We start from the raw sequence: 19323 nt of genomic DNA on the forward strand, positions 1-19323 counted from the left end.
CATCACATGAAACAGATTTTCCAATTTTCCCCTATTTCCACGCCCTGATTTCCTGTCCCTGCACACTAAAATAAGGGCAAAGGATCCACCTACCTTCCCACAGCATGGCGCTTCCGGGCACTTTATAATAACCTAAAAAAACAAGAAAAATACAGCGCTGTCTCGGCAGCCTTCACAGACGACAGGGAAAATGGAGGCCGTGACGTCATCATAGTGTTGGAACTTTAATACACGACAACCTTAGAACTTGACGACGGATAAATAGAGCAAGTTCACTGGTAAAAACACGCTCAAAATAACAGATAAGGGGAGACGAATAAGATCAGGGTATGCTATTAAGTATTAACGAAAGAAGAAAACGATACCCGAAGGGAAAGTTTGCATCAGTAAAGTCTTCAGAACACTTGAACTCGGGGCATAATAACGTGTTTAAGTGTGCAGGGTGACGTGGGTAAGTGTGGAAAAGTGTACAAAAGTGTGCAGAAGGATATGAAAAGCGAGACAGAGCGGGGAAGGTCAAAATATTAATAATTTTCTCCTCCTCTCTCTCTCTCTCTCTCTCTCTCTTGTCTATTTCTTTCTCGTAGTAGTAGTAGTAGTAGTAGTAGACTGGACCAATTTTTTCTTCATCAACGTTGTAGTGCGAGGATGGACTAAGCTTAATTAAGGTGACCTTTCTGAGACAAAATCCGGGGACATTTTCGGTGGACCCGAGGCTTAAAAACTTCCAAATGTAGCGTTTTTGTCACTGAAAAACCAAAACGGGGACACTGCCGGGCTTAGTACCATTCATGGAGCAGCATTCAAAAGTCTCTCACCCTATTTGGTTGATTGATTGATAGTTTATTGTTGCAAGTAAAAAAATAAAGGAGAAGGGAGTTCCTTAGCTATATACACTGCGCCGAGGTCCACAACTATATATACGTAGAGTTTGCTCAACATTTTCGTGTTCTTTTTTTATCTTTGAGTCACAGTGAAAACCGGGGACAGGTCACTGAAAACGGGAACGTCTGGTCACCCTAAATAAGCTTCCTGCCTTCCTTCAGTGGTCCAGTGTTACACGACTGACTCCTTGAAAAACAAGCTCGGCCGTGTATTTCCCTCAACTCAATATTAACTATATAGAAATGCAACGTTCTGGAGCCATCGGATTAACGTAGAATCACTTAGGTTTAAGGACAGACTACCTATGTCTGGACCATGGGGTCTGTGTGGTCTGATTTTCTATGTAAATCTATGTAAATTTAAATCCACACAGCTCCGGTAGCTATGACGTAATGTTTAAATCTCCGCTTACCCAATCAGCTGATCGGTCACCTCAGCGCGTACACTACTGATATATCGTTTCCGGAGTCATCACACTCGTACAGAACATGTTTATTGCATGACTTGACCTGACCTAGCATACCGAGACACAGGGATGGATGAAATTCTCTAATATATAAACTTACGAGAAAATAACAAGTTTTTTTTCTCTCAGAATGGCAACACCCCCGCCAATAGACTCGATCGCTCGCCATATATAATTCTTCCGCCTCGTCATATTTTTTTTTTTCAGCTTTCTCGTCCCCTGCATGCATGATGGTTAATGTTGTACTTAACGGCAACATCAATAAGGGCTGATATCATATTAAGCCGTGCTGGGAAGAGAGAGAGAGAGAGAGAGAGAGAGAGAGAGAGAGAGAGAGAGAGAGAGAGAGAGAGAGAGAGATGCTGACTTTAAATGCCGACTCATAAATGCTGACTGATTATGGGCCATGAGTTTATTGACCTTATAACACAAATGCATGCTGACTTGAGGTACGTGTTGATACTCAGCACTCAGCATAAAACTGATTTTCACTGCTGAACTAATTAACTATAAGAGATGAAGAACCCTTAGAATATATATCATTCTAGATCTCTTCCTTTCCTCTATGAAACACATAGGAATGTATAACTATCTCCTATAAGTCACCCTAAGGACCTTGCTCATGGTACAAGATACAGTAATGTCTTTGATAAACTAACTCAAAAGATGGACAATTGTAACCTATATGAGTGATAATATATATTGAACAAGCCCTCTTTCCATTATCTTTGCAGTATTAAGGAATATATATCAAGCTGCTAACTCATCCCTTGCTCATGGTAGAAGATTGTGATATGTCTTTGATAAACTAACTCAAAAGATGGACAATTGTGCCTGATATATATACTGAACAAGACCTCGATCCATTGTTTATGCAGTATTGAGGGATAGGTATATCAGTTTCCTAACTCACCCCTTGCTCATGGTATCTTCCTAAGGCATTGCTAGACTTGTTTTTATATGCCAAAGATTGAGTACATTAAGACCTTCTCAAAGTCTTACCCAAGAGTTAGTGCTTGATATAAAACTATGCTCATGATAATTAAGGCTTCACAAATCCCGACACTGACCATGGTAAGACACTTAATGTCAGGTAATTATCAAAACTAACACATAATTAATGGTTTTGATCCCCCAGAAAATAAGGTAGCTACTGGGGGGGTCTGGAAGAGGCTGATCGAGGGTCTGGGGGCTTGAGCTAGGGGGCTTCAGGTAAGAGAAAATACATATAATTAATAGCTTGGACATCAATAATCTTGACCAACCCTTGCTTATGGTAGCTTTCCAAGGCATCGCTTATAGACTTTTTATAATATAGCAAAAATAGAGCACCATCAAGGCTTTCTCAGTCCAATTACTCAAGAATTAGTTCAGTGCTTGTTATAATATTGTTTTCTCGGCCAACCCTTGACAAGGCTATTAAAACTGTTCTTGACAATGCTAGTAATTATCTAACATATACTGGAACCCTTACTAATGTTACATAACAAAGTGGAGACTTAATTGCTGGGGATATTTGATTCAGTTCCATATTAATTGTTTTTGCTCATTGGAAAGGTTAATTAAAATGTTACCGCCAGTATTATGCTAAGACACCTGCTTGGATAGGTTAGGTGACCAATTACTGGGGGCCTGAGGGTCTTAGGGCTGACACAGGAAGGGAAAACACTTATATAATGTCTTTGACCCCCAGAATAAAGGTAATTTGGAGCCGAGACTGGGGGTGGGAATGCACTGGGTACTTGAGGGGGCTGGGTACATACTGTTTGGGCAGGTAAATCATTCTTCTACATCAATCCTCTGTTATTTTTAAGCTTAAGAACTTTGACTAAAAGCAGCGATGGACCTTCAACTGTAAGGACGTGGCAAATTCTACGAGTCTGAGGCCTCTTCAAGCACTCAAAATCTCTCTTTAAATAGTTTGGGGGAGATAATTCATTCCTTTACATCAAGCGTGTTATTTTTTAAGCTTGAGAACTTTGACTAAAAGCAGTGCTGGACCTTCAACTGTAGAGACATGGCAAATTCTATGTTTGAGGCCTTTTAAATAGTCAAATCCTTCTTATATGTTGTTTGAGGAGGTAATTAATTCTCCTATGAACTTCTTTGCCCCGAGATATTTCCCCCTTCAAATGTGATGCCTAAGAGCTTAAATATAATACTAGTGCTAAGCTTTCAAGTAAAAAAAAAAAAATTGGGAGTGAGGAGTTTTTTTCCTTTCAAAAAAAAAAATTTTAAATACTGGGTAATAACATGGCAAATTCTGAGTGTACGAAGCCTTTCCAAATAGTCAGTCTCTTTAAATACTGTATGGGGAAATAATTGATTCTCCTACATCAACCCTTGCTCAATGAAGATCTCACTCACTTTAAAATATTCCGCCCCCCAAAATATACATACTGGGATCAGAAATCTATGTGGTTGCAGCTATCCACAGGCTATGAAGGGTAAATTTCACTCACCAAAGGCCGCCGAGTGGCTTAACCCGGTAGCAGGGACGGGCCAAATTTGTGGCTTTACCGTGTAGCAGCGATGGGCCAAATTTGTGCCATGATTTGAACCCCCCAAAATAGATGATACATAAACTTGTCACAAATGCTGATATATATTATTATGAAATGGTTTGCGTGAGTGATGATTTTTTCCCATTTTTCTCGCTTAGAGGGACCATTAAGAAACATGATCCTCGCTGCTACCGGGTTAAAACTACCCACATGCTGTCCAGAAGACCACCTACCAACCCGGACTCTAGATTCTAGGATTAAAGATGAGCTCCGGGAGGGCAGCATGAGCCAATGCAAGATGGCACCACTATAAACACTTGCCTGCACCAGAACGGGCTGGGCCGACCATCAGGCCCCACCGGGAAGAAGCCTTGGGCCGACCATCAGGATCCACTGGGAAGAAGCTTACCGGAGCAATAGGCCATGACGTAAAAAAAAAAAAAAAAAAAAACCATATTTGACAAGGCTTTCAGGGGAGTTACAGACAGGGGTGCTTTTATGACCCTTCCTCTGTACCATCAACCTAAAAAAAACATCATTGAGAACCCAATTACTGACCCTTTTAGCCTTGGAAATATACAACAGAAAATACAAGACCCAAACAGTCCCCTCAATAAACAGACATACAACTGAAATTTGTGCCATGATATAACCCCCAAAATAGATGATGCATAATGTGATCACAAATGCTTTGATATATAGTATGAAATGGTTTGTGTGGTGATGATTTTTCTCGCTTAGAGGGACCGTTAAGAAACATGACCCCTACCACCACCACCACTGGGTGAAATATGTTAGGTTGCAAATATTTCCACGAGTCACTACATCATTTGAAGGCTTTCCATATACGCTGTGTTGCTAGTATTTCCAAGGGTGGTTTTACGAGCCTTGACACCGTGACAAGGCTAACGTAACAGCCACCCATGACAGCCTGACCCATACCCTTAACAGCCGTGGGAAATTGCCGTCTCGAGATTCCAAAACAACGCCCGCCAGACTCAACGTCATATGGTGGTGAAGATTTTAACGCAGGTACACAAAGACGCAGGGATGGACGCTCAACCCTAAGGTCGAGACGTCGGCCGAAGATGTTGACGTAGCGATCCCAGACGCAGGGACAAACGGTCAACTGTGGGGTCAAACATCAGATATCAACCCGTTTTTTCAACCTGTACATATCTGCTGCCGAATATGGATGAGGGAAATATATTTTAAACCAATTTATTTTTTCCTGTTACGTATATTTATTTCATAGAGGTCAGAGTTCACCACCCGTACTGCACGCATGGGTGGGTATAAGACATGTATATATATAACCGTACGTGTTTGAGGATAATCTCCCTCCATAGTCAGGATTCACACATGACTAGGTTACGTATGGTCATTGTTTAACACTTTCCAACTTTTTTCTAGTTATTTATTGAGGTACAAGCCTAACAGAGGTGTCCCCATATAGGCCTGAACCCCTCTCTGATACCTGGCCTGTACTGCTGCTCTCAAATTATGTCAAACTATTTTTTTTAAGGTGAAGGGAGACAGCTCTAGCAGGGAACGGAACCTGACGGAACCTCCCTCGCTAGACGCCGATCCGACAGGCTTGTTAGGGGTCACCTGAAGCACTGGGCGGCAGCTTACAGAATGGGTTAGGTCGTTAGGATACTCAAGCCAGCAGTGTGGGTTAGTGAGCAGCAGAAATGAAATGCGTTCACATGCAAAAGCCATACGTGCTGTTATGGAAGCCAGAGAATTGTCATACGTAAGCAGGAGTAGCTGTTATGCGAAATTTTGCCATAAGCAGCTGGAGTTGTCATGCAGAGAAGCCGTGGGATTAGTTACGAAGGAAGGCGCAGAATGTGTTGATAGGTACGAAAGCCAGAAGCAGAGAGAAGTGTAAATCCATGCGGGTTATGCGAGCAGGAGTTAGTATACAGAAGCCATGCCCTGTTACGACAGCAGACGCAGAACGGGGTGTTATGAATAGCAGAAGCAGAGTGAGTTGTTACAAGGGCATGCAGATGTTATGCCAGTCCCAGGAGTGCAGGAGTTGATACCCGGAGCAGCAGAGGTTGTCCTTGGTAGCTGAAATTAAAAGGTTTTGTTAATACTCCAAGTACGGAAGTGTTGTAAGTTATGGACAGCACCAGTAGTAGTAGTAGCTATTGCAGAAGGGGTTGTTAAGTTAAGACAAATCCCTACAGACATTATCATATTACCCCAACATAAATACCCTTCCATCCAGTATCTTAACCTTCAAATACATATCTCCAATACATAATTAAATCTATACACAAGCACCAGTAGGAGTTGTTGCAGGAGAGGTTGTTAGTTACGACACCCCCACTACAGACCTTTCCCCTACATAAATTCCCCTCCATTCAGTACTTTAACCTTGAAATAAATACCCCCAATACACAATATATACCCCAATACATTGAATACACATACACATGCAACTCAGTAACACGCACATTTAAATCCATACCAAGTTTCTTATACGTACTGGGATAGGAAATACCTTATGAAGAAATAACCACAGACTTTGTATATAAATAACCCCAGTGCATAACATTCTTTCCCAACAAAACACCATTCTTAGGATATACATATATAAAACACAGAAGACGAAAATCCCAAATACACATTTTAGTATACATGCAACTCAGTAACTCACACATAAATCCATACCCAAGTTTCTTATACGTGCTGGGATAGGAAATACCTTAACCTAAAGAAACACTAAAGGCTGTATATGTAAAATCATGCGTAGTACCTTATAAGAAATAACCCCGGCCCTTTACGTAAATACTCTCAGTGCATGACATTTCAATACATGCCAAGTAACTTTCTAACCCCGTACACATGCTGAAAGAGATTGTTGTTAATAGCCATAACACACTTCCATACTTATTGATATAGCCTTCATAGATAACATGCACCCTTTAACTACTTTCTGAGCCAGTACACAAGCTGAAAGAAAGAGGATTTTGTTAATTAATAGCCATAGTAGAAAGGCTTTGTAGGAGGTACCCACAGCCACAGAACTTATAAGTAAAATCCTAAGTACAACCTTATAAGTAAAAAAAAACACCACAGACCTTGTAAGTAAATCCCATAGCCTTATACATACAAACATCCAAGTTCATAACATTTCAATACATGCATAATACAAATCATTTAAATATTTTCCTTGGCACATAAACTTCTGCCTATATTTACAAGTTAACCTTCTCCTCCCTCTTATCCTCTTTAATACATAGAATGACATATTTCCTCTACTCCATAAGCTTCTATATATTGATCTGCCTTTATGTATAGAACTCACATCCTCCTCTTCTTCTTCCTCCTTCTTCTCCTCCTCCTCCTTCTCCTCTGCACTGCTTGGCCTGTAAGAAGATGGGATTGTCAGATGCTTCCAACTCTAACATTAACTACTTGCAAAGGCTAAAAAAAGAGATCAATTTGGTTCTAATGAGTGCTTCTGTAGCACCATGTAATTCTGCATGTTTTCATATATAATACATGATGATTATGTTGAGTTTATGGCTGAAAGCTTGTTATATTCAATAGCGACATTTGAAATTTAGCGCGCGTGGCGATCTCGGATACGGTGCGGGGTGTTGTTTTGGCCCAGCCGTAGTGAGTTTCTTTATGTGCACCATGTAATTCTGCATGTTTTCATATATAATACATGATGATTATGTTGAGTTTATGGCTGAAAGCTTGTTATATTCAATAGCGACATTTGAAATTTAGCGCGCGTGGCGATCTCGGATACGGTGCGGGGTGTTGTTTTGGCCCAGCCGTAGTGAGTTTCTTTATGTGCACCATGTAATTCTGCATGTTTTCATATATAATACATGATGATTATGTTGAGTTTATGGCTGAAAGCTTGTTATATTCAATAGCGACATTTGAAATTTAGCGAGCGTGGCGATCTCGGATACGGTGCGGGGTGTTGTTTTGGCCCAGCCGTAGTGAGTTTCTTTATGTGCACCATGTAATTCTGCATGTTTTCATATATAATACATGATGATTATGTTGAGTTTATGGCTGAAAGCTTGTTATATTCAATAGCGACATTTGAAATTTAGCGCGCGTGGTGATCTCGGATACGGTGCGGGGTGTTGTTTTGGCCCAGCCGTAGTGAGTTTCTTTATGTGCACCATGTAATTCTGCATGTTTTCATATATAATACATGATGATTATGTTGAGTTTATGGCTGAAAGCTTGTTATATTCAATAGCGACATTTGAAATTTAGCGCGCGTGGCGATCTCGGATACGGTGCGGGGTGTTGTTTTGGCCCGGCCGTAGTGAGTTTCTTTATGTGCACCATGTAATTCTGCATGTTTTCATATATAATGCATGATGATTATGTTGAGTTTATGGCTGAAAGCTTGTTATATTCAATAGCGACATTTGAAATTTAGCGCGCGTGGCGATCTCGGATACAGCGCGGGGTGTTGTTTTGGCCCGGCCGTAGTGAGTTTCTCTATGTGCACCATTTAATTCTGCATGTTTTCATATATAATGCATGATCTCTCTCTCTCTCTCTCTCTTGCACGCATGCACACACACACACACACATCTTTTTTTTCTGGAAAAGAAGCAAAATGAAGTCTTATAAGCAGGCAAGAAAGACAATGAAAATCCTAATCCTTGAAGGTAGGACTTAATAGTTGTCTGAAATTTGGGGTTCAAGAAAATTAAGGGTTGACTGGAGATCCGGACGGCATGTGATGACCTTCAGTGTTTCGGTGCGAACCTACGTCCCTGGGCTAAACACACTTACCACCGACCCACTACTCATACAGTCGCCTCTCGATTAACATGAGTTTAAATAAAGCGTTTTTGACTTAACACAAGTTGATATTCAACCCTTTCTTTGCTAAACGCTTGCAGCGAGCGTTAGGCGTGTTTGCTGGTGGTGCTAAACGCTCGCTGTGAGCTCCACCCGCACTCAAATCTCCCGTGTATGAGTGTTCCAACACTAATTCTCACAACACAGGATTGACAATTGAGTGTGTTCTTCACTAAATTTGGTGGAAAATCATGTCAGCCCAGCGCGGAAAATCTATGGACGAGCAACTGGTGGATGTTGTTGTCCAATATAGCGACATTTTTGCATAGGTTCACATGACTGATATTTTGACCAAATAGTTGTAAATATTGCAGTTGGCAATACTGCCCTGCCAGCACCCCATCATCAAGAGATCTACAGTAGTTGCCTTGCGGCTGACCGTCGCGCATGTATAAATGTACGTCTTCACAGGCAACACCCCCTCAACGTGCCTGTACATTCGCAGGAGAGGTTTACATTACTGAATCGTATAGATCTTGGCCTCCTCTTTCCAATGGTGTTTTTGTTTTGTAGCTGTGATGAATAGTTTTTGAGACACAGCGGTTAAAAGAGATTCCCTTCCCCCGCTGGGGTGCCCGAGCGCGCCTGAGGGGATAGTCTAACTGTGAGCACTTAGCAATGAAAGGGTTAAGTAGATACATTTGACTAATGCAATATGTTTGATTTAACTGTCTTTCTCCTCAGTCTGAAGCTAGCCAGCACTGTGAGTGGAACGTTTCTCTGGAATACATACACCGCATTTTGACCCCTACTATGGCACCCAGGCGTCCTTCCACCTCGTCCAGTGACATAAGAACATAGGAGTCTGCAAGAGGCCAGTAGGCCTGCACGAGGCAGCTCCTCTGAACCTTGGCTCCCGTGTATCTAACCCTACCTAATATCGCTGTCCATGACGCATCAACAAAGTGATGGTGGTGAGTGTTTTTGTTGTGTCAGTGACTTACAAATGTAATGTAGCAATTCTTTCTTTAGAAAACTTTAACTTAACCCGGTGGTGGCAGGGATCATGTTTCTTAATGGTCCCTCCAAGCAAAAAAAATGAGAAAAAATCACCCCTCACACAAACCATTTCATAATGTATATCAAAGCATTTGTGATCAGTTTATGCATCATCTATTTTTGGGGGGTTTATATCATGGCACAAATTTGGTCCGTCGCTGCTACAAGGTAAGGCCACAAATTTGGCCCGTCACTGCTACACGGTAAAGCCACAAATTTGGCCCGTCGCCGCTACACGGTAAAGCCACAAATTTGGCTCGTCACTGCTACACGGTAAAGCCACAAATTTGGCCCGTCACTGCTACACGGTAAAGCCACAAATTTGGCCCGTCACTGCTACACAGTAAGGCCACAAATTTGGCCTGTCACTGCTACACGGTAAAGCCACAAATTTGGCCCGTCGCAGCTACACGGTAAAGCCACAAATTTGGCCCGTCACTGCTACACAGTAAGGCCACAAATTTGGCCCGTCACTGCTACACGGTAAAGCCACAAATTTGGCCCGTCGCAGCTACACGGTAAAGCCACAAATTTGGCCCGTCGCAGCTACACGGTAAAGCCACAAATTTGGCCTGCCACTGCTACACGGTAAAGCCACAAATTTGGCCTGCCACTGCTACCGGGTTAGTAATAGAGGAAGCAGTTCAAGGGTAACTATGCATGAACACAACAAAGCCCACACAGCTATGGGCTTGTGTAACCATCAACAGTGGTATGCATTTCTTACCAATGTATGCCGGGAGGTCATGACGCAGGGCAGGGCGGGTCATCTCAGGCATGGAAGAGTCGGTCATTTAGGGGTTTCTGGAAACTATAACCTTATAAATAATAACAGGCATCATATATTTATTAGAAATGAACAGTCAGTGTCTCAAAATTGGTATGCAAAGCTAATATGCTACCTAACTACTACTCCCAAGGTTAGGTTAGAATTGTTTTGAATCATACAGTAAAGGGATGCAAGTCAAAGGCATAGCTAGGCACGATAACAGAAAACCTTATTCCCGATAACCGATAACTGATAATGAAAAACCTTAACGGCGATAACCGATATTCGTTAACTAGAGACACAAATATACGCGATAACCGATAACCGATACCCGATATAAATCCACAATTCTGATACTAGCTAGCGATAAGTCCAATAGGCGAAAACGATACTATATTGATATTTCAGATAGAACAACATTGATGAATTCAAATTTTCATTATCTGTAATTTAGGAAACTTACAAAACCTTAAAACCACACGTTGACACGTACATATGGATGTTAATACTAGAAATACTAGAAATGCCTGAACCGGTGTTGTGTTATTTGGCGTCCCCACCGTCAAAATTGTTTACAAACACTGGTCTCGTGAACGGTGCATTCTCAGACCACCAAGCGTAGACCTGTACAGTCTCAAAAAGCTTTTAAACAATTAAGAGTTGCTGGAAGGCTGAATCAAACATATAGTACAACTACCACCATCCTCGCTGTTTCTAGAACGACACTCTGTACGAGTTGTATTTATATGTACAGAGTGTACGTCGTTCTAGAAACAGCAAGGATGGTGGTACTGTATGTTTGATTCAGCTTTCCAGCAGCTCTTAATGTGTTAAAAATACATTGTGAGACTGTACAGGTCTACACTTAATGGTCTGAGCATGCGCAGTTCACGAGAGACCAGTGTTTGTACACAAAAGCGCCAGCTTTTGAGGATGGGACACCAAATAACACAACACCGGGTGCCTTCAATACCATGACATGCTCACCAACGAATATGGAATATCAAATTTGAGGCAGTGAATAATCATTTTTGGGGCAAAGTTAAATGATTTTTCTCTATGATATATTGATTTTTGATTAGCATAAAAAAAATACCCTAGTGTATTAATTTTCATGACCTAAGTATGAAATCTCATCACCGAAGATATTTCATACCCCGAAGTTTTTTCATACAACACCGGGCCACGCATGCGCAGTAAGGAGACAACATTTTTTTCTGAGAGGCGGAAAAAAAGTAGCGATTATCGCTAGTTTGGTTACAAAAGTAACGAGGATACCGATATATATTTAAATAAGTAGCGGATGGTTGATAATCCGATTTTGTTATCAGCGATAAAGTATCGCGATAACGCCCAGCTATGGTCAAAGATATATATAACAACACACCCCACATAGCTATGGACTGGAATATCCATTAACAGCAGGCATTTCGTACCAATTTATGCCAGGGGGCGGGCAGGCCAGGAAGGTGGGGGCGGGGCGAGGTGTTAACGGGGCATCTCAAGCATGTAGTGGTTTCTGTAAAATACAAGGAATTACCAGACCTAAACCACTATTACACCAGCCCACTACACACCACAAAAAATGTCCACATATGCAAACTAACCCCCCACAAAACCCAGCAGGGGGCTTCGTGGTGCAGTGGTCAGCACACTCGGCTCACAAACGAGAGAGCTCGAGTTCGATTCATACGACAGCCTTCCACGCCCGTGCACACGTGGATACATGAGATTAGTGCAGGAAAGATGTATTTTACCCGTGAAAACAAAAAATGTTACGGGTTAGGTTTCTGCCCAAGCCCGCCACGAAAAATATATATGCTTATTTTCTCAAAAAGAAAGACACTAAAGATCACGCCCGTACACCCACGTCAGCCTTCCACCCCCGTGCACACGTGGATATATGAGAGTAGTGCAGGAAAGATGTATTTTAGCCGTGAAAACAAAAAATGTTACGGGTTAGGTTTCTGCCCAAGCCCGCCACGAAAAATATATATCCTTATTTTCTCAAAAAGGAAGCAACTTAAGATCACGCCCGTACGCCCATGTCAGTCTTCCACGCCTGTGCACACGTGGATATATGAGATTAGTGCAGGAAAGATGTATTTTAGCCGTGAAAACGAAAAAATATATTACGGGCTAGGTTACTGTCCCAGCCCGCCACGAAAAATATATATCCTTATTTTCTCAAAAAGGAAGACACTTAAGATCACGCCCGTACGCCCACATCAGCCTTCCACGCTCGTGCACACGTGGATATATGAGACTAGTGCAGGAAAGATGTATTTTAGCCGTGAAGACGAAAAAAATATGTTACGGGCTAGGTTACTGTCCCAGCCCGCCACGAAAAATATATATCCTTATTTTCTCAAAAAGGAAGACACTTAAGATCACGCCCGTACGCCCACGTCAGCCTTCCACGCCCGTGCACACGTGGATATATGAGACTAGTGCAGGAAAGATGTATTTTAGCCGTGAAGACGAAAATGTCAAACTGCCCCGCCCCGCCCCGCCCCGCCCGCCGAGAATATTTGGGCTTGTTTTCTGCAATATTACATCATCTACGCTAACGCCAGTGTAGGAAAGCCTTTCCCCATCGACAGTGAATGCGTGGGGCGTTGTGGCGACTCTTGCAAACGACAATTAGTGACACAACGTAAGAAAAACTGTCTGTACGGGGCTGGGCTCAGGTCCGGCGGCCCCCGATGACGCGGGTGTTAGAATCGCTCCTAACGGGGTAACTAACGCTGGCACACCTGACCTGGCACCTCACACACCTGCCGGCACACCTCTAAATTATGTTGTAATAGTCCACGCCCCCCAGTGGTCAGTATTTAGGCCACATTACCTGATATTGCACGAGGCAACTCGAAGCCGTTCGTCCATAATTAAGCAAACGTTTGTGTTTTTTCCAAGTCAATGAAAAAAATGCATAAACGTCCCTTATTTCTAAACGTACACCAATTCTGATACACCACTGGAATACAACAGAATAGACAACAGAATACATTAAAATACAACAGAATACAACAAAAAACAACGGAATAGAACATAATACATTAAAATACAACAGAATACAACAGAATACAACAAAAAACAACGGAATAGAACATAATACATTAAAATACAACAGAATACAACAGAATACAACAAAAAACAATGGAATAGAACATAATACATTAAAATACAACAGAATACAACAGAATAGAACAGAAAACAGCAGGAAACAACAGAAAACAACAGAAAAAACAGGAAACAACAGAAAAACAACAAGAAACAACAGGAAACAACAGAAAAACAACGGAATAGAACAGAATACATTAAAATACAACAGAATAGAACAGAATAGAACAGAAAACAACAGGAAACAACAGAGAACAACAGAAAAAACAACAGAAAACAACGGGAAACAACAGAAAAACAACAAGAAACAACAGGAAACAACAGAAAAACAACAGGAAACAAAAGAAAAACAACAGAAAAACAAAAGAAAAGAACAGAAAACAACAGAAAAATAACGAAAACAACAGAAAAACAACAGAAAAAATAACAGAAAACAACAGAAAACAAAGAGAAAACAACAGAAAAACAACAGAAAAAAAAGAAAACAACAGAAAAACAACAGAATAAAGAAAACAACAGAAAAACAAAAGAGAAAACAACACAAAACAACAGAATAAAAGAAAAAACAACAGAAAACAACAGAAAAAAAGAGAAAAAAACAGAATACAACAGAATAAAAGAAAATACAAAAGAAAACAACAGAATACAACAGAATACAACAGAATAAAAGAGAATACAACAGAATACAACAGAATAAAAGAGAATACAACAGAATACAACAGAATAAAAGAGAATACAACAGAATACAACAGAATAAAAGAGAATACAACAGAATACAACAGAATAAAAGAGAATACAACAGAATAAAAGATAATACAACAGAATACAACAGAATAAAAGAGAATACAACAGAAAAAAAGATAATACAACAGAATACAACAGAATAAAAGAGAATACAACAGAATACAACAGAATACAACAGAATAAAAGAGAATACAACAGAATAAAAGAGAATACAACAGAATACAACAGAATAAAAGAGAATACAACAGAATACAACAGAATAAAAGATAATACAACAGAATACAACAGAATAAAAGATAATACAACAGAATACAACAGAATACAACAGAATAAAAGAGAATACAACAGAATACAACAGAATAAAAGAGAATACAACAGAATACAACAGAATAAAAGAATACAACAGAATACAACAGAATAAAAGAGAATACAACAGAATACAACAGAATACAACAGAATAAAAGAGAATACAACAGAATACAACAGAATAAAAGAGAATACAACAGAATACAACAGAATAAAAGAGAATACAACAGAATAAAAGAGAATACAACAGAATAAAAGAGAATACAACAGAATACAACAGAATAAAAGAGAATACAACAGAATACAACAGAATAAAAGAGAATACAACAGAATAAAAGAGAATACAACAGAATACAACAGAATAAAAGAGAATACAACAGAATAAAAGAGAATACAACAGAATACAACAGAATAAAAGAGAATACAACAGAATAAAAGAGAATACAACAGAATACAACAGAATAAAAGAGAATACAACAGAATACAACAGAATAAAAGAGAATACAACAGAATACAACAGAATAAAAGAGAATACAACAGAATACAACAGAATAAAAGAGAATACAACAGAATACAACAGAATAAAAGAGAATACAACAGAATACAACAGAATAAAAGAGAATACAACAGAATAAAAGATAATACAACAGAATAAAAGAGAATACAACAGAATAAAAGAGAATACAACAGAATACAACAGAATAAAAGATAATACAACAGAATACAACAGAATAAAAGAGAATACAACAGAATACAACAGAATAAAAGAGAATACAACAGAATAAAAGAGAATACAACAGAATAAAAGAGAATACAACAGAATACAACAGAATAAAAGAGAATACAACAGAATACAACAGAATAAAAGAGAATACAACAGAATACAACAGAATAAAAGAGAATACAACAGAATACAACAGAATAAAAGAGAATACAACAGAATACAACAGAATAAAAGAGAATACAACAGAATACAACAGAATAAAAGAGAATACAACAGAATAAAAGAGAATACAACAGAATACAACAGAATAAAAGAGAATACAACAGAATAAAAGAGAATACAACAGAATACAACAGAATAAAAGAGAATACAACAGAATACAACAGAATAAAAGAGAATACAACAGAATAAAAGAGAATACAACAGAATACAACAGAATAAAAGAGAATACAACAGAATACAACAGAATAAAAGAGAATACAACAGAATAAAAGAGAATACAACAGAATACAACAGAATAAAAGAGAATACAACAGAATAAAAGATAATACAACAGAATACAACAGAATAAAAGATAATACAACAGAATACAACAGAATAAAAGAGAATACAACAGAATACAACAGAATAAAAGAGAATACAACAGAATAAAAGAGAATACAACAGAATACAACAGAATAAAAGAGAATACAACAGAATACAACAGAATAAAAGAGAATACAACAGAATACAACAGAATAAAAGAGAATACAACAGAATAAAAGAGAATACAACAGAATACAACAGAATAAAAGAGAATACAACAGAATAGAACAGAATACAACAGAATAAAAGATAATACAACAGAATACAACAGAATAAAAGAGAATACAACAGAATACAACAGAATAAAAGAGAATACAACAGAATACAACAGAATAAAAGAGAATACAACAGAATAAAAGAGAATACAACAGAATACAACAGAATAAAAGATAATACAACAGAATACAACAGAATAAAAGAGAATACAACAGAATACAACAGAATAAAAGAGAATACAACAGAATAAAAGAGAATACAACAGAATACAACAGAATAAAAGAGAATACAACAGAATACAACAGAATAAAAGAGAATACAACAGAATACAACAGAATAAAAGAGAATACAACAGAATACAACAGAATAAAAGAGAATACAACAGAATACAACAGAATACAACAGAATAAAAGAGAATACAACAGAATACAACAGAATAAAAGAGAATACAACAGAATACAACAGAATAAAAGATAATACAACAGAATAAAAGATAATACAACAGAATAAAAGAGAATACAACAGAATACAACAGAATAAAAGAGAATACAACAGAATACAACAGAATAAAAGATAATACAACAGAATACAACAGAATAAAAGAGAATACAACAGAATACAACAGAATAAAAGAGAATACAACAGAATAAAAGAGAATACAACAGAATAAAAGAGAATACAACAGAATAAAAGATAATACAACAGAATACAACAGAATAAAAGAGAATACAACAGAACACAATAGAATACAACAGAATAAAAGAGAATACAACAGAATACAACAGAAAAGAGAATACAACAGAATACAACAGAATAAAAGAGAATACAACAGAATACAACAGAATAAAAGAGAATACAACAGAATACAACAGAATACAACAGAATAAAAGATAATACAACAGAATACAACAGAATAAAAGAGAATACAACAGAATACAACAGAATAAAAGAGAATACAACAGAATAAAAGATAATACAACAGAATACAACAGAATAAAAGAGAATACAACAGAATACAACAGAATAAAAGATAATACAACAGAATACAACAGAATAAAAGAGAATACAACAGAATAAAAGAGAATACAACAGAATAAAAGAGAATACAACAGAATACAACAGAATAAAAGAGAATACAACAGAATACAACAGAATAAAAGAGTCCAGCACATGATCAGGCCATGGTGAACTCATACCACGAGTCTAGCACATGATCGGGCCATGGTGAATCCATATCACGAGTCTAGTACATGATCAGGCCTTGGTGAATACATATCATGAGTCTAGCACATGATCAGGCCGTGGTAATTACGAATTACACCTACTCCCATTAGCCCCCCCCCATTACCGTTAACCCCCGCCCCTTTTAATTATCAGCACGCAATTTACTGACCCTATTTACCCCTTATTCGCCACCGAACATGACCTAATTACGATTTCCACCTACTCCCAATGGCCCCCCCCCCCCATTACCATTAACCCCCGACTTTTTTAATTATCACCACGCAATTTACTGACCCCATTTACCCATCATTCGACACCGAACATGACCTATTTTCGAGTTTCACTTGCACCCATTGGGCCCCCCTCCATTACCATAAATCCCCGCCCCCTTTAATTATCACCACGCAATTTACTGACCCCATTTACCCATTACTCGACACCGAACATGACGTAATTATGAATTCCACATACTCCCTTTAGCCCCCCCATTACCATTAACTCCCGCCCCCTTTAATTATCACCACGCAATTTACTGTCCCCATCTACCCATTATTCGACACCGAACATGACCAAATTGCGAATTCCACCTACTCCCAGTAGCCCCAGACAGTACTATAAACCCCGGCCCCCTCTGATTATCACCAAGCAATTTACTGACCCCATTAACCCAGTATTTGACACCTCACATGACCAATTTTCGAGTTTCACGTACACCATTAGCCCCCTCCATTAACATTAGCCCCACCCCTTTAATTATCACCACGCAATTTACTGACCCCATTTACCCATTATTCGACACCGAACATGACCAAATTACGAATTCCACCTACTCCCAATGAGCCCCCCATTACCATTAACCCCGCCCCTTTAATTATCAGCACGCAATTTACTGACCCCATTTACCCATTATTCGACACCGAACATGACCACATTACGAATTCCAGCTACACCCAATGGCACCCCCATTACCATTCACCCCAGCCCCCTCTGATTATCACCACGCAATTTACTGACCCCATTTACCCAGTATTTGACACCTCACATGACCTATTTTCGAGTTTCTCCTACTCACATTAGCCCCCCAATTACCATTAACCCCGCCCCTTTAATTATCACCACGCAATTTACTGACCCCATTATTCCAGTATTTGACACCTCACATGATCCATTTTCGAGTTTCACCTACACCCCTTTGCCCCCCCGCCTGTCCCGTTCGCCGCCGCCCCCTTTAATTATCACCACGCAATTTACTGACCCCATTTACCCATTCTTCGACATCGAACATGACCTAATTACGAATTCCACCTACTCCCATTAGCCTTCCACGCCCGTGCACACGTGGGTACATGAGACTAGTGCAGGAAAGATCTATTTTAGCCGTGAAAACGAAAACTATGTTACGGGCTAAGTATCTGCCCCAAGCCCGCCATGAAAAATATATATCCTTATTTTCTCACAAAGGAAGACACTTAAGATCACGCCCGTACGCCCACGTCAGGGGCTTCCACATGCCGGGCAAGCCATCCATCACGGACATCAGATCGTGGTATGGCTTCATAAACCAGCTCGCCCTTCCTCGCCACCGCGCCGATCATGAACGCCTTCCGGGAGTTACTGAAGAAACCAACCGGAAGACACGTGTACTGGGACGACCAGCTTCAGTAGAAATTCCGCCAAGCCCAGGACACTATATGCCAGCTGGCCAAGGACGGTCTGACGTATTACGATAAAACCCGCCCCACCGCTGCCATCACCGACTGGAGCCGAGAGGGCATCGGATTCGTCATCCTCCAGCAGTACTGCAGTTGTGCATCGGCCTCCGCCCCATACTGCTGCTGACGTGACACTGAGGCAACAAGTGTACCAGGCGTGTGACTCAATCGGCAGTGTCGACGCCCTGAGGGCCATGTGTTGTGCT

The 19323-nt window shown here is 39.7% G+C and overlaps 1 long non-coding RNA gene across 4 annotated transcripts; it reads right to left on the minus strand.

Annotated features, from left to right (window-relative positions):
• Positions 1–5623: 5623 nt before the first annotated feature.
• Positions 5624–13873, minus strand: LOC126989136 (uncharacterized). Of its 4 annotated transcripts, none has more exons than XR_007742909.1 (5): positions 13332–13873; positions 11920–12002; positions 10442–10525; positions 7178–7238; positions 5624–5934 (listed from the first exon to the last, which is right to left on the minus strand). It is a non-coding gene; the product is annotated as an uncharacterized LOC126989136 (long non-coding RNA). The 4 variants fall into 4 exon arrangements; XR_007742911.1 differs by lacking the exon at positions 13332–13873 and adding an exon at positions 13160–13325; XR_007742908.1 differs by lacking the exon at positions 13332–13873 and adding an exon at positions 13040–13325.
• Between the last annotated feature and the right edge of the window lie 5450 nt (positions 13874–19323).

Source organism: Eriocheir sinensis, unplaced genomic scaffold (genome assembly GCF_024679095.1).
Source record: "Eriocheir sinensis breed Jianghai 21 unplaced genomic scaffold, ASM2467909v1 Scaffold1064, whole genome shotgun sequence".
In the NCBI taxonomy this organism is placed as follows: Eukaryota; Metazoa; Arthropoda; class Malacostraca; order Decapoda; family Varunidae; genus Eriocheir; species Eriocheir sinensis.